The sequence below is a fragment of the Vespula vulgaris genome, chromosome 9 (assembly GCF_905475345.1).
Source record: "Vespula vulgaris chromosome 9, iyVesVulg1.1, whole genome shotgun sequence".
Classification (NCBI taxonomy): domain Eukaryota; kingdom Metazoa; phylum Arthropoda; class Insecta; order Hymenoptera; family Vespidae; genus Vespula; species Vespula vulgaris.
This window is the reverse complement of record NC_066594.1, coordinates 4,455,208-4,472,414: the sequence shown is the minus strand read 5'-3', so window position 1 is coordinate 4,472,414 and position 17,207 is coordinate 4,455,208. Positions and strand designations below refer to the sequence as shown.

The 17,207-nt window shown below is 35.7% G+C and overlaps 1 protein-coding gene across 2 annotated transcripts in view; it reads left to right on the top strand.

Annotated features, from left to right (window-relative positions):
• Nucleotides 1–17,207, top strand: part of LOC127066456 (nephrin-like) — a 268,358-nt gene that overhangs the window by 73,610 nt on the left and 177,541 nt on the right. The window lies entirely within an intron of this gene.

Here is a 17,207-nt window from a genome sequence, read left to right as displayed (position 1 = left end):
GCAATCGAAGTTTCGTATATTCATCTAAAAGTATCTTTCAATAAGTGATGTAAAAATTGTAGAAAGCTTACGCTTCTCTGATAATCCGTAATTATTTTAATTTTATTGGCTTCGCATGAAGCAGCTTTTTTTCATTCACATCTTTCATTCAAGTGCAATTACGCATAAATGCAAGCAATAAATTTTGTTGATACTTATAAGTGCGTATTCGCAATGTTCGTAGGTGTAAGAAATAAATAGATAGATATAGTTATATATATGGTATGCGTACACGCAATGAACCATGTACGAGCAAATCTCGTACATCCTTATAGGTTCGTTTACATGCATCCTTATACGCTTGCGATTTACACGCGTGGCATTTCGCATATCAACGACGCGTAACACGGTACAACTACGAAAATAGCTATTATCGAAAATTAGTATTGCCATTTCGAGTTAAACAAGGATGATTATTATTATTACATCACGATTATCGTTAACGATCGTACCATTCTGTCCGTTCATTCCCTCCACTCGCACGCTTACTCGTGAGAATTTGACACGTTTGACATAAAATCGATATATCGAAAATTTCTATGTAATTAAGATTGGTCATTCTACGGTATTTTATGGCGCAGAATCGATCGATTATCATTGTTATTTACGTGACTATCTGGATCGTCATACTGACTCTCTCTCTCTCTCTCTATTTCTGTCTCTGTCTGTTTATCTGTTTCTCTTTCTCTCTATCTCTCTGACTCTATCTCTATCTTTTTTTCTTTCTTTTTTGCACCTTTCTACTTTCTAATCTATATCTAATCCGGAAAATGTTTTCAATAACGATTCATGAAGTTTTTATACGTACATCCGTGAGCGAAAAAAAATACATGGTAAGAGTTATCTCTCCATTCCGTCAAATTTTTTTGTTATGTTTTTTATATTATCCCTCCTCGAAATTCTATTTTACAATGAAAAATATCACTAGATACAAACATTACTAGTATAAATCGATATTTTTCTTTGTAGTATAAGACCAGAGGGATAATGTAAGATATAGGAAGGAAAATTTGATTGAATAGAAATGGAACCTCCGCTATACGTTATTTCTGTTCGCAACTGTATATGTACGAAATGATTCGATATGTTTATTTAATGATGTATTAAACTAAAAAATTGTAGCTCGTTTACCTTTATAAACTTATCCGCAATTTCTAGCGAAACCGCAATTGCTAATCTTCCATTTGCTCGAAATTGAACGTATTTATGTAATGAAATGCTTATATTTTTGTCGTAATATTATTTGCTTCGTTCTAATGCTTGAATTAGCATTTTTAATATGTTTTTGGTATCAGAAAATATATGAAAGAACCAATTCGAAAGTTGGTAGCGATAAAACGGTGATTGCGTAAGGTTCTCTCTTTCTCTCTGTTTCTTTTTCTCTTTCTCTCTTTCTTTTTCCATTTCCCTAACGATTTCGAAGAAACCTTGAAATTTTGTTTCACGCGTTCCTTGTGGCAAATTCGCATTGTTCGAGCCCACGTTGCGTATAGTCGTTGGAACAAAAATCATATTTCGCGGGAAACGTTGCAACGCTCGACAATAGAACTTCCGGCTTTTTTCCGGTTGTCACAACTGCTACGCCGTGCTGGCAAAGGTCTTCGATAAATTCTGGCTTATACGTCCAAAGAGAGAAACAGTAGTAGTGCAGTTGTATACGCCTGCGTACAGTCAAAATACACGAGGGTGTAGCATAGGAGAACGAGAGAACAACAAAGAGAAAGGGAGAAACGAAAACAGAGATGCGGAAGGTTTCAAAAAGAAGGGGAAAGCAACGAAAGAAGAAAAAGAAAAACAGAGCCACTTTCATTACTGTCACTGTTATAATCGTTGACTACGACAGTACTCGTAATAGGATTTATTTTATTAAATAAAGTAGAAAATAACGAGATATTATAAAAGATTTATCTGAATATCATTAACGAATGATAAATATAAGACAAAAATGTCATGGAATTCAGATTTCAATGACAATTAAATTCCTTAGAAAATATATTATTAATGATGAATAACATATATTGATGGACATATATATTTTTAAATATTGTAGAAAATTATTTGAAAATTTGTTATACGATAAAGACAAAAAATTTTTGTTTTCATTTTTTATACTACACAAAATATAAATTTCATATCTCTCTCTCTCTCTATTCTCTTCTTCTCTCTCTCTTTCTTTTTTGTCTCTCGTAGTATGCATAAAATGAAAAAAAAAGATGACAAGGATATAATCTTATAAAACTGTTCTCATTTTTTTAACTTAATCTTCCTATTTCCCGATTATCATCATAAAGTTCTTTCATCGAAAGCTACCAACAGCATACAGCGAAAATGCAGAAACTCGAAAGAAGTTAGTACTATCTTCGCAACGTAGCAAGTAAAGTTTCTCTTTTAACGCGTAATACAGCGTAGAAACGTTAAAGCATGCCGTTGAAAGATGCCAATTAAAGGATCAAAATAGCTTTGCGAACTCCCTCTTTAATGTTCACCATAATTTTTATAGAATCGATAAGATCGTTTCCGTGTAATATTCTTTCCTAATTTTTAATTAACGTAACTTTTCGTATCTCGTTTGCACAATATACTCTATGCACATATTCTGCGTAGCACACTTACTTGTTCAATTGGTGCAAAGAGAAAACTGTGAGAGTACCTGTGAGGAAAAAAAAATATCGAAAATTAAAAGGAAAATCGTAGAAAATTGGAAACGATAAATAAATCGCTTTGACATGTCAATACAATACTTGAAGAGTTTGAGCTTCTCATTAATCGGTATTACTTTGTCAATTGCGTGTTCTATTATCTCTGTAATCAGAATATAAGTAATTAGGATAATGATTATATCTATTTAGTTAAATCGTAAAAGATAAAAGCGATAAGAGATTTTTTTACATCTATATATACCTAAGCCATAATTGATTTCATACGATTTGAATTTAATATAACTATTTTATAAATATGAAATCATAAAAGCTTCAACTATAAGAAGAAAAGTTATATTTGGGAAACGAAACAGTCGGTTAAAATATCGGATATTTGCAGTAGCTATTTCTAAAGTGCTTCGTATCTCTTTCGTCTTTTTCATCTGGCTCTCTCTAAGGCCACAAAAGTAATAACGTTAACAAGACTACCGGTATACCTCTGGTATTCAACTGTAGATATCCGAAAATATCTTCCTGAGAAAGTAATACTTTTTATAAGAAATTCTGGATTATATTTACAAATGGATTATATCTCTTTTTTTTTAAGATTTATCTCGTCGTGATAAGAGAGACGTACTAATGCTTAATAAAAATTGCAACGATAATAAGAAAAAATCTAATTTATTTATCTAAACAGAGTCATTTTTAATATCCCGTTATTTTTATTCATGATTTTTCCACAAATTTTTATTCATGATTTTTGCATTGCTAACTATCTTGTGTCGAAGATTACCAATCCGCTTACGATGAGTAACGCGTATCTTCCGAAGATGTTTCCGTTTTTTTTTCTCGGTCTTATCTGCCCAATCATGGAGAAACAAAGGATATATCAATATTTTCCACGAAACGATACTCGTTTCTACGCTTCTATACGAATAATAATAATCTTTATCTTCTATATGAATACTCTACGCTTCTATACGAATAAAAATCATTTTTAACGCGAGCCGACGGACAATGATGGAAAGAACGCATCGAAATCTAAACAAATTATCCATCTCGTGATACGAAAGTAGAAAGAAATACTCACTTTGATTATCCACTTGATGTAGACTCATTAGATGTAATTTTCCCTGGAGAACGTAGCGACAATTCAATCAATGAACTCTAATTTTATCGATGAAACTTGCTCTTTTTACGCAAATAAATATTTTCTACAATTTAAAGTCATCTTAAATTGCCAAAAATAAGCACGGATAAGAATAGAAACTACTTATTGTTTTTACATCGCTGATGACGTTTACGCTGACGATAATGGAAAAAATCGTACGATAAAATCAATGAAAATTCATACATATTTCACAATTCATGATATTCCAGTCATTCTTCTTTCTTCGTAGCTTTTGTCTTTTGCCAGTCGTTATAACGATTATTCATCTACAAGATAGAAAAAAAGGTACGTTGCATCCGTTGTTTTGTACCATCAAGATTACCTTCTTCGTAAAATCTTATGATAATCTTGGATGCGTTCGACAACATGAAAGATAAGCATCGACGTTGGTTCTGCATATTCCGGTTCGATGATTACGCGATAGTTTTACGATCGTGACTAACGCTTAGACAAGCGGATAGGTATTCTCCATTATCGTGCTGCGAAGATTCGTCCAAGTTTGAAAGTCGACGAGCAAACATGAACGATGATACACCCGAGATAAGCATCGAATATTTTACTATCTACTTTGGGTTTCAGCATCGACCGTATTTTTTTATTTGCTATACTCTATCCTCTTGGGGATTAACTTCATTTCATCTGAGAATTGGAATTTCGTTGCTTCGGATATATCTGTAGATGTGCATATAGGTATCTACATACTCGTATATACGAAAACATATTCAAACGTAAATGTTTTCTGTTCAATGCAACCGTACCTTATTTTACTGAGATTCGAAATAACTTTTGATGAAAGAGAATAAATAAAATGTTTCAAATACTAGAGATGATTATTAAAAATCGTTTAGTGTTATATTTGTATAATGACATTCTATTGTAAATATAAGATTTTTTATACTATTTTCGAAATATAAAATGACTAAGTAGATAGGTACATTTACTACATTCATTAAGATCAACGTAGTAAGTTTTATCTACAGTAGACGAGCATAAGACCTATCCAGCAGTAGGATAGCATGGGGTAATTACAAAAGACCGACTCGCCTTTGTAACTTCAATAATTATAAGTTTCTCAGTAAATGAAAGAGTAATCTTGTACTGTGCTGGTGATCGTATATAACGTTGTATCCATCGAGTAACAACAACCTGTACAGAATCGAATTTATTATTATCCGATGTTATTACTATTCTTATATCGATATTATTATCATCCTTATTTCACACTAGAGTTCTGCAAGTGAACCGACATCAAACAATAAAATGTTTACGCAACTTTTTCACGTCTTAGAATGTCATTAATTTTTAAAACAATATAAAATATACTTTTTACCACAGAAGGTATAAAGTTGATATTTAAAACTAATTTATAATAGTGAATTACGATGTTGATTAGCAGTTCGAATCGAACGAAGCCAAGTTGATATCTTTGAAAATGAACATTATTAATAAATACACACATCAAAGGTTCAATCAAATATAAGAAATCGATGTTATAATTTTGAAATAAAAGTTTCTCTTTGAACGAAATCACGTTCGATTTTATTTCTTGAGATCGAGAAATAAACTAGAGATACTTATATAGAACGTAAAAAGTAGTAAAATTGTTTAATCATCGCTACTCGAAAGAAAGAGCAAACAAGATCACGTAATTCTATAGAAACGTGCGTGCGAGCTAATTTTTATCTCGTCTCGTTTGTTCGTTTCTTGTTCGTGATTTACGAGAAGAAAAGTAAGTTATAGCGTAAGGGTGGTAAAAAAGGAATCCACGTAACAGAACAAACTTCTTTCTTCCTTTATCGAATTAATTAAAAATATTAGAACTTCCACATTTCAGAGTGATCATCTAAAATTGATGAATTTTTGAAAGCGGCGTTTTGTAGAATTCGATTTTGTGAACATTACGAGCTAGACATCTTATTGCTATAATTACTCTGTATAATTACTTAAAGAGCTGCTAACTATATTTTTCATCAAATACCAAGACGAAATATCTTGTTATTGGTTTCTAACGATGGAATACGAAACTCGATATATCTTATAATCCATCTAGACCGTTAAAAAGAGTAAAGGGAGAAAGGCGAAAATAGGGAGTAGCAAAGGAAATATGATTCGAATCTTTGGAGTCTTAAGGATAGTAGAAAGTCGAAGGAGAAGATAAGAGGTCGATGTGGTAAAGGTATTGGCACGTTGGTTTATTAGTCTACGATGCGAAGCTCGATCTTGGAGATCTTTGCCAGAGGTGAGATCGCGGCACGCCTCGATCGTATTTTCCACGATGCGCCATTGCTTTTTCCAAGGCACGTTATCGACATTAAACCAAGTTTGCCGTCATCGTCATCGTCGTCGTCGTCGTCGTCGTCGATCTCGTTCCGTCCCAACGAAGCCACTAGAAATAGCTTCCCTTCCGACTTTTCATTTCCCTTTTATCGAACGCATAACCTACTATGCAGAACATGGAACTAATGCCCGCTCGTTAAGCGCGCTTCTATGCGTCTTGGAAAAATGGACATATCGTATATTAGACTCTAAATCAATTCTCTTCTATCTTGCGGTTGTCTAACTTATCGTTTTGATCAACAAGTCTTTTCTCGTAGGTGCCAAGATGATGATTTTTATTATATTGGAAAAACGAATGCAACCACGATAAATATATATTATTATACCTGAAACGAAAGATAATTCGAAAGCGTGACTAACGTGATTATTTAACGTAATGATGTGCAAATTGTGGAATATTATCCTTCGAGATATCGTGTAAAAATTCACGAATACAATGGTATATGTTACGATATTTTTATATATGTACTAATGTAATTGAAATAATGTTTTGAATCGAATATGACTTATGTATAAGTAGTTAGTCCTTTATGTACAGTGTACATTACAGTGAACTACAATTTTTTATTATAAATTTGATACTTTTTTTAATTTAACATCATACTCTTTGCTAAATCTCTGAATCAAAATTCGAAGATTTAATGTGTAGAAAAAGTGAATTGTTTGATCGCTATATGATATTTAACATAAAAAAAAATGTTTCTTCGGCGGCCGATAACGTTTCTAGAATCGCGTGCGGACAATTTACGGAGGAAATAATGTAGCCATATCGTGTCAAGAGCGAAAGCGAACGCGAAAAGCGAACATTGTGAAATATTATTGCTTACCTTATAATTTAGTCAATAAAAGATCGTTAATAATCATGGGGTCTAATCGCTGGAAAAAAATTACACGTACACATTTTTTTCTTGTTTAGCGAAAAGAAGAAAAATAAACGTATTAAATTGTTTATTGTCTCAATGAAAATTAATCTTGCAAATTTTCCTTTTATAAATCCCTAGCGATCGTACGCATTATTTACTACTCTGCATATACCTATCTACTATGTTACGTACGAAGAGACCCGCATCGATCCGCTCTGATAGCCAATAACGAGAGAAACAATCGGCAGGGTGAACCGGTACATGCCAATTTGCTGCTGGAAGTTTGGCTGAGAGACAGAAGAAAAAAAATGGTAGGAATAAGGGAGAGAGAAACGGGAGTTAGTTAGTTACCGTATAGTGCTTACGTTGGAAGTTCGATCTTTCAATTCGTAAACCACGATATTTGGGGAAAGCTCTTTTCCTCTCTCTTATCCGCTCCTTCTCAATGTTTCACGATGGTGGTAGAAAGGAGAGAGAAACTATGAGAGATACACGACGACAACGACGGCGACCGAAGGCTTTGCTTAAGCCGAGCTTAAATAAGCAAACTGTCGCGTAGCTAGCTACGAGTAACGTTTCTCCGCCCACTTCATCAACTCCGTCTCCGCTCAAAACTTTTTGGTGGCTATACTATCCTACGGACGACTGTCGAGCCACATTGAGTCGTAAGATGTATGGTAAATGGTCGACTTCTAACAAACCGAAGTGGAAAGGAGAAGTTTGAAAAATAGAAAAAGAGAAAAAGAAATATAAAGTCACTTTTTTCACTCCTTTAAAGTCGGGAGATAACGAATAAGTTGTTTCATTACTATGATAATCGATAATCAAGCGTTTTAATCACGGATCAGTGACGATAATAATTATTGGCATGCACACGTATCTACAAGAATAACGTTGTTGAAGAATACGATGACATTGCAATCTCCGATATAAATGAGGAAAATTTTGATGACAACAGCGCAACGATAACAACGACTGAGAACGTATTAAAGAAACATTGGATTACAGTTCCTAGTTTGTTTGCTTCGTTTCCTTTAACTTTTTGTGAACTGACACGGAACTATTAACTATCAGTAGCTTAACTATCGTAGCAACTTCTATGTTACAGAATAGTATTTTCAATTGTTCGAGAGTACTTTTTCTTATATCTTTTTTTTTTTTTTTGACGTAAGACAGACTAATTTTCCAGGAAAATCCATTTCTTATATCACACGCTTGGTGTGGAAGATTTGTTTTTTTAAATAGACGTAAGTATTTATGTCTATTCGAAAGGTTCATCCTCAATTCGACACAAATCCTATACAATTGTGTTTTGACACTCGAGCTCCATTGTTCTAGATATCCTACATAAACAGGAAGACGGAAAAAGATGAGCAATAATCGCAAAAATACCGTAGAACTCGAGCCAGCTAAAATCGATCTAATAATTCTATCTTGCCGAAGGGGGATCGAAGAAGAGCTTTCGGACGACATCGTTCGGCAATTGTGGTAGACGTGTTTCCGTGAAACCGGAAGCTTGGCCCCTGCGGTAAGATTTGTACGATACTACGCTATAGTCTCAAGCTCTAAGTGTACTTCCTTGTATACCGTGGGGCTTCGCTATGACCTTAACGGTTCCTTCTATATATAATTTCTTTATTTATATCCATTGGATTTGCCTTTTGTTTTCTCTCGATTTTTAGACTTCACATTGGATTAAGCTGTCAAAACCTATACGACACACATATTTTTCTCCTAAATTCTTCTTAATAACATTCATCTGAACTCAGTCAAAGAAAGATTACGTGCAAATGACACAAGAATTTCTTTATAAAAAGAAATTTTCCTTGAAGAAAAAATATAAAGAAGTCAGAAAGACGGATGACACAGAGATTAGATCGTAAAGGAATGCGAAGAGAGAGAGAGAGAGAGAGAGAGAGAGAGAGAACTGTACGTCGACGGCTCGAGAATTTAAGCGGTACAACGTTGCGAAAAACTTTCTTTTCATGAAAATATTATCTTTGCAAACCTTGTCAGACTTAGTGACTTCGACGCGAATTTTAAGGGTCTGTACTATAGCGGAAATTCAACGAAGCATTGTTCCATTGTGTTTTCAACCGAAATATTTAGATTGTAGTCAGCGCCATTCTTGAATCAAGACAAAAATCAATGACTCTTTATATTTGAAAGAAAAGAAAAAGCGTGGAAGATCAAAAGACGACGCAAGCGATAACTTCTCTAATAGCTTTGTAACAATAATTTTGTATTACTTTTAAGTCGATCCTTCTAATTCGATTGAAATTATTCAAAGAGAATGAACCGATTGAAAAAAAGAAATATATTAATGAAACAGAAAGAAAGAGATAATAAAAAGAAAGGGATAATACAAAGAAAAGGGCGCTTTCATTGCTTTATTAATTCCTCTACTGCTTGAAGGGATACGAATACGATTGAGCCCGACTATGTGATTGGTGAAAAGTCGAAACGAAACGACGGCCCGTCGTCACGACTTGAAATTCTTTAATGACGGAAGAAGAGAATTACGCGCTCTATATTCTTTAATGTGGGTTAACGAGCGTAGGAGACTGAGCTTTCGGTATCTTCAGTTTGGATCTGAAAAGTCTGGAAGTGGGGTCCAAGAGTAAAAGTTATGGTCTCCTAGGGATCTCTTTCGTGGATTTTCAGGATCAACGACGTACCGTTCGTGGAACTCCTCTTGCCAAGCTGCTACTCGGCATCGCTTTAAGCTCCAACGAAAATCGTCTAGTTTGCCGAGAAAGAAATCCTCTATCTTCGTTCTCAAGCAAGATCAATCCTCGATAATAGCCGTACTGGCCTTCTCTGAAAACATCTTAATTTATAAGATAAAAGAATTTAAATAAAAAAAAAGAAAATGCAGACAAATTACGTCAAAAAAGAAAATTTCTTTGATTTTCAAATTCATTGCGATAACGTGAATATTATTAGATAGCTTTTCTAACTCGAAGGAAAAAAATAATCGATGCGATTGCATAGCTTTCGCGGTTAATATAATTTGTTGAGTTTTAGACATATACAAATGAAACACACCTTGTTGTAAATTTATTCGTGTTTGTTGCGATATCAATAACGGAGAATGGTAAATGTTAAAAAACATTTTGTATCGAAATAGATAATAGTTTGTACCTTTGTTTATGATAGGTGATTCGTATCTTTCTGCAAAACTAATTCCATTACGCGTTTTCAATTAACAGTACACAACTCGTTAAATGATGCATATTTCAATTCTATGGTTTTCCCAAGATTTTTCCAGCTATTTTTCGAATTTAATTATTTTTTAACGTGAAACTGTTCATAAATATTTTATTGAAAAATGAATACTATCAATATATGTCTGCGTGTTATATGATACAATTTCGTTAAAATCATTTTGCACATTTATTTTAATAACGGACAAACGTGTTAAACGTTTATAAAAAAGAATCAAAAATATCAACTGGACTGCAATATTTATAAAATACTTATTATTAAATTTATACAAAAAGTATATAAATAAATGATAGTCATATTAAATTCTTAACGAAAGTAATTTTACAAAAAATCTAATTCGCGTTATTTCGAGTTACTTGATATAATTTTGTAAAGTATTTTGAGTGACTCGACCAGTCAAATTCAGAAGGTGCACGTGAACGGAGACTCTCAAAGAGGTTTCGAGCGAATGGTGCTAAATTTACGATAACTCGGAACATGCAATTACCGTCCGAGTGGATCTCGACTCGATTCGTCCTCTATTTCCCTTTCTCTACTACCCCCTTCCCGTCCTATCCTTTCTCTCATCGTGTCTGCTTGCCTACCTCACTTGACAGTAAAATGTACCAAGCACTTCACTTGCCAAGCTCTTTGGTAGAAGGTTCGAATTGAAATTCGTGAACGCAACTTCTGTCTCTCTTTCACTGCTCTCTCTCTCTCCCTCCCTCTCTCTCTCTCTCTCTCTCACACTCTCTTGCACTCTCTCTTTCTCTCCTGTTCGTATTTTTTGCACTAACGATGACGCCAATTATACCTGACGCAATCAACTGACTGGAAGTAATTGTTGATTTTTTATTCATTCGTTGTTTCATTCATGAACTTGAAATAGCTCATTCATACGGAATCTATATATATCTTATCTACCTATTAAAATAAGATATTAATTCAAATAAACCGATGCGTTCTATGTATTCAACAGGTATAACATAATGCGATTACGTAAAATTATTTCGAATCAGTGATTTTCAAAATAATTCTTGAAGCTTAAGCACTTTAATACCCTAATTGTGAACGCTCGATTATTCTACAAGAAAACATTGAGACTCGGATAGTAATATCAATAATTAGAGACATAAATTTGTTAAGCTAATAACGTTGAAGCGAATATGTATTAAGTCATTTAATCTGTTAATTGTGTTAATTGTATGAAGAGTATATTCTTCATGCAGAAAAAAGAAATTATTTTTTGATATTTAAATTAAATTTTAATGAAAACTAAAGAATATGAATTTAAGACGATCATAGACAAAAAAAATTGTCACTCTTCGTGATGAATACACTAGTCAAATACAGTTAACAAATCAAGTTTTGTCAATAACATTAATGAATTTGATTAATGAAATTATTGAATTTTCAGAAAAATCAACTGCTATTCCGTTATAATTTAATTCAAATTTTATAAAAACTGTGTTTGATGAGTACATTCAATATCTCTTAATTTTTATTATACAACGAAGATACACATTTTTAAAATGAACCGACACAGTTAACAAGTTAAAAGCATCGGCGTTTGAATTATTCGTAACTTCTGAGATAGAAGGTTCGTGATCAATACGACTTGGTCTCTTGGAGGATCCTAGAAGAGCCACAAGACGAAGGAAGATCAGGAGACGAAAGGAATTTCCACCAAGCTTGACCTCGTTTGGGTCTTTCCATAAAGTAAGAATGCCTTTTACTCTCTCTCTCTCTCTCTCTCTCTCTCTCTCTCTCTCTCTCTCTTTGTCTATCTATCTGTCTCGTCGTTAGGAGAACGCGCTCTGCCACTCAAATCGTATTACCTTTCTCCTACTAGCTCCTTATTTCTTGCACCTTTCACGAAAGAACATAAAAATGTCAATGACTGCCTAGCAAAAGGCATTCTTCGTTCTTAATTAGGTATGTGTCTGTGTATGGTCATTCTGAACCGTTTTTAAGACTACTCAAGAAGCGAAAAAGACATATGAGAGTTTGGATGGAATTACATTGTAGGTGTTACGAGATGAATTCTTCTTATAAATCACTCCCGCATGTTCGCGGATACAAGATACGAGAGTCATTCTTCTACCATGTCACGATAGTCGACATGGTAATTAATATATTTAATGACGAGAACAACTTTGTAAATGCAATCAATATATTTTATACAATAAACAATATATACAATATTTTATGACTTGCAATTGAAGTTGCATCTTTAAATGTGGAACGAAAAAGATTTTTATAGTCTGATTAGTGTTTCACCTTAATTAACTGATAATCATAAAAGAAATGTCAATTGTTTTAATGTTTAAACGAGTGAATTAATGTACTTAATATGAAGTTAGACATATGTATGAGAGAAAGAGAGAGAGAGAGAGAGAGAGAGAGAGAGAGAGAGAGAAAGAGGAGAGATGGAATAGATTTAACCATCCATTCGGAATAGTCGTTGTCACCGTCGCTACGTAGATACATACATAGACCGTTCTCTCTGAGCAAATGACTAGCTTCGAATTACGATGATTGGATGGCATTCGAAGCCAAAACTTAACCACAGCCGTGCAAGTACCTGATCCCGCCCATCCATAATCATGGCAGAGATATTCATGCGTTCCGTCGAGTCCCCCGCACTTCCGACTGCAAATCTCGTTTCGTCACGTTGATGACTGTTCATCCATAATAGTTCTGTCTATAGGATAGAACACGTCAAGAGGACAAGCCGCTGCGCTCGACTTACGCACAATGTAGGTATTCATTCTATATTGTGTCTGATGCCGTACAGCTGTGGTGTACATAGGATAAGTCTTACGTTATCGGCTTACCTCTATCTCCTTCTATTTCTTTGTATAACCTTCATATACACCTACATATATACATACATATTTACATCCATACGCACGATAAAAAACTTGATGAAACTACGAGGAGTATAGGAAATGTTCTCCTTTTTTTTCTTTTATATCTATATTTCATCGCATTTCTCTGAACCAAGTTCTGCGACGTCAGAACGTGCTGCTCGTGTATATTCGAGATTAAATGGCACGAAGAAAAGAGATTTCGAGTGAGCAAAGACTTTGCTCCACGCCATCTTCTTTCATAAGAAGGGAAATAACGCGAGAAAGAACGCGGAACGTATCCGCGAAGTAGAGCTGTTGAAAGTCTTTTTCGCCTGGAAGAAGAAAAGAAAAAAGCACGAGATAAGAAGAACGAGCAAGAGAAGAGGAAGAAAAGGGAGAAGAAGACGAATAAGGAGCACAGAAGGAACCAAATTAGGCTGTTAGGCATAACGTAGGGATACCAAGGAGAAAAGAGAGCGGAAGTTGAAGATGGAGCGAGTGGATCCAGCCTTCGGAAAATGAGACTGCAAAAGCTTTTTTCGCGCTTTTGAATCTTGGACCTGATCAAAAGTCTTGCCAGCGGCAACTATGTTGGAAGGAGTCTCGTGCCGTGTTGCTCCCCTCATTCAATCTCGACCTTTCGCCTCCTTCCATTTATTCACCCATCCATTTATCTATCCATCCTTCTATCCATCCAACCATCCATCCATCCATCTATCCACCCACCTACCCATCCTTCCATCTTTCTTTTCTTCACGTAGTTTCATCGAGCAAAGGCCTAAAAACCAGTTCGCCACATTACGATAGGTCCCATCGATTTCAAAGTTGAATTCACAGTTGTCATCGAGAGGCGCCAGTAGATATATCCGTTTGGTTATAATCAGAGCATTCGTACTCGGTGCATTCAAGATAGAAACTACTTCCGCCTTTGCCTCTTCCCTCGATCTTAGATTATCTCCACGACTTTGTCCTTTCACGTTTTAGTTTTCTTCTTCGTTCAACATTCGTACAAAGAAAAGGATTTCATTGGCTAAATGATGCTCGTTATCCAAATCTAAAATCTAAAAGATGAATAGAGAAACCTAACTTTTTCTTTTTTTTAATTTTATCTATCGCCGCTATCATTCTTCAACACAAAAAATGCCACGTTCGGAGAGGGAACAATGCAATTGTCCAATCGGCAAAACCTTTGACAGAACGATTTCGCGTGAGAGAATCGAAGACATGCCGTGCACGCTTTAATAACGTAATTAGCTTACTTTAGATAAGAGTGACCGGAAAGAAAGTGTTATTAACTCTCGAATCTCGACAAGTCAACCCTAAGGTCTTAATTAACGACACGTCGTAAAATAGATATTGGATGGCATTTGTATTATCCAACTTGAGTACGTATCGCAAAGGAAGGAAGGAAGAATATTTCGAGCGAAATGAAAACCCCTTTTTACATCTCATTATCGTACCTTTATTTCCGTATTAATAGAACAAAGAGCTAGATTGCGTAATTAAATACTGCCACGTGGTAGTTTAATTCGAAGCGTTGGAAACATTGTTTGAACTCAATTAGACTTTTCTAAATTAGAGAAACGTTGCACTTTTATTCGAAATATACGCCTACGTATATCCATGCGTGCACATGCTCGCGTCGTTTTAACGCACGACTATAAATGCAGCATGAGAGCACACGCGAATCTCGTTTTCATTTGGAATACGCGAATTCAGTTAAAAAACAGCGTCGATGGCTGATGTTTCCACATGAGTTAACTCACTGTCGTACTTCTTGCTCCCTTTTTCGTGACATCACCCTAGGGATTCTCGTTTCCATGATTCCGGCAAACAATTTTCCTCCTTCCGTGTCTTCTCCTTCCTCCGAGTCTCCTCCCTCTTCCATACTTTGAGCCAGCTCAAAACTTGGAATCAGACCTTCTGCGCGTTGGTAACGACGTACGTACCCGCGTTCTTGGTCCTTTTATTGAAAGTCCACAAGCAAGAACGGTTAACCGAGGATTCGTACTTGTTGAGCCGCTTAATAGGAGACCTTCGGGAAAGTTGGCCCAGCAATTTTTCACTCGGCTAAGTCCCCGAAACTCTATCCGATTCCAGATTGCTTGACTTGTTCGAAGTTTGTCGCAGTGGTATATCTTCTCACTCTTTTTGCTTCTTTCTTCTTTCGTTCCTTTCCTCTTGATCTTCTTCTACGCGAAAATACGCACGATATTACCAACATAACAGTCACGCTTTGCTCTACATATATTTTTCGTCTTTTTGTCTTTCAAAGAAAAAAAAAGAAACTAAAACTACGAAGACATAAATAATTATCGATTGTCAATCGATCATTCGAACGACGATCGAGTAGAAATGGATCGAGAAAAACAGTGAAACTTGCCAAAGTTGGAAACAACAAATATACGGCTTGCGAAGAGCCGACGGATTGCAAATTTAATCATTATGTTCAAAGCACTAACTGAGATGGTCGCTCGTAAATTGCAAATGGTGCGATCTAGTTTCTCGCAGGAGCGTCCGTCCTATTTCCTCTATCCGGTCGAGTCAGTTCTTCTCGCAGGGTACACGGGCGAATTAACTTAAAAGCGGATTCGTTGCGCGACGAGTACATCGAGTGTGCAATTACGGATACTCGTCCTCATAATTGAGTTAAGAGAGTCGTCGTTGGATTATCTGTGATGATTAGTTCGGCGAAGCGCTTGCGTTTCCGCGTTCTCGTTTAGAGAGAGAAGCGACTGGATAGCAGCGGTAACAGCAGAACCTTCGCTTTTCAAACTGCCGCGCAAAAAGGGCACTTCTCTCTCTCTCTCTCTCTCTCTCTCTCTCTCTCTCTTTCTCTGTCTCTTCCATTCTCTCTCTTTCTCTCTCGTACAAGCCAACTCGCGCGCGTGCGAGCTCTACCTGATAGCGACCAACAGCACACGGAGCATGTTGAAAGCATTAGGAAGTTTCTTGCAAGCCTCGCCGGGAGAAATTAGAGGCAATCATTCTTGGCTTAACCGATGCACGATTCGAGCGGTTTTGCGGCACCCCTGCAGCTTCCTAACACCCTCTGAGACACTCAAGGAACTCGTTCACTCGCACTCACGTAATAACAGACAATCTCCTTAGGTGGGATATGGATAGATCCATTACCGATATCTTTTTTTGAAATTCGAGTTTGATACTAATCACGGGATTCCCTATCTTCTTATTGCCTCTCTTCTTATTGATCCTTTTTTGTCATGAATTTCTAGTCGGATATACAAACGTTTAAGGCGTTAACGAGATCTCATGTCTACTTAAATTCACAAGATCGATTTTATTTCCTTTTTTTGCCCTTCTCATCGACCATTTCCCAATCGCTTAAAAGCTCATTAACCAGAAGTAACATCTCTGAAATAATTATCAACTGCAAACGACTGGCGTAGTTTAATTAAAAGTTTGGTTTCGTCGCGTACTCTAAAAGTATATCGGGGAGAACAAAAGGCATCGTCATTGGCGGAGAAGCATTACCGTAATGCGCGCTGCTTTGAAACGAACGCAGTAGACGCCGGAACCGGACGAACCGGAAATAAAAGCCAGACGTTATATTACACTTAGTTGCGGAGCGGTTCGGTCGACGTGTGTAACGAAGAGGGCCGCTCAGTTACATCTGGAAACGTGGAAAGCGTAAAAGATCGCTTTCCTGTGCGAAAGTACTTTCCATTTAATCACATACTAAATCCCTACCGTGCTTCCAAGCGTCCTTTAATTGGATTAACAAATGAAATAGACTCGGCGATTCGCTTTGAATCTTTCCGCTTCGAATGATACTGCATTCACTATCCGCGATAAGCTTCTTCTCTTCGATTCAAATACTTTCTTTTGGTCTTTCTTTTTATCCTTTTTTTTTTTGCACGATTGTAGAGACTTTCTTATGCTCTCGATATAGAGAAAAGTTTAACAAACGATTAACCGCGAAACTACATAATATTTCTAAATACCGTTTTGGATTTCGACATTAAATAAAACATTATTTGTGTCACGTTTAAAGTACATGATCGAAGGTTCAAATAGTTCGTCATTGTTGTTACGAAGAGGGCAACGCTCGTGCAAAAACAACAACCACGCATGAATC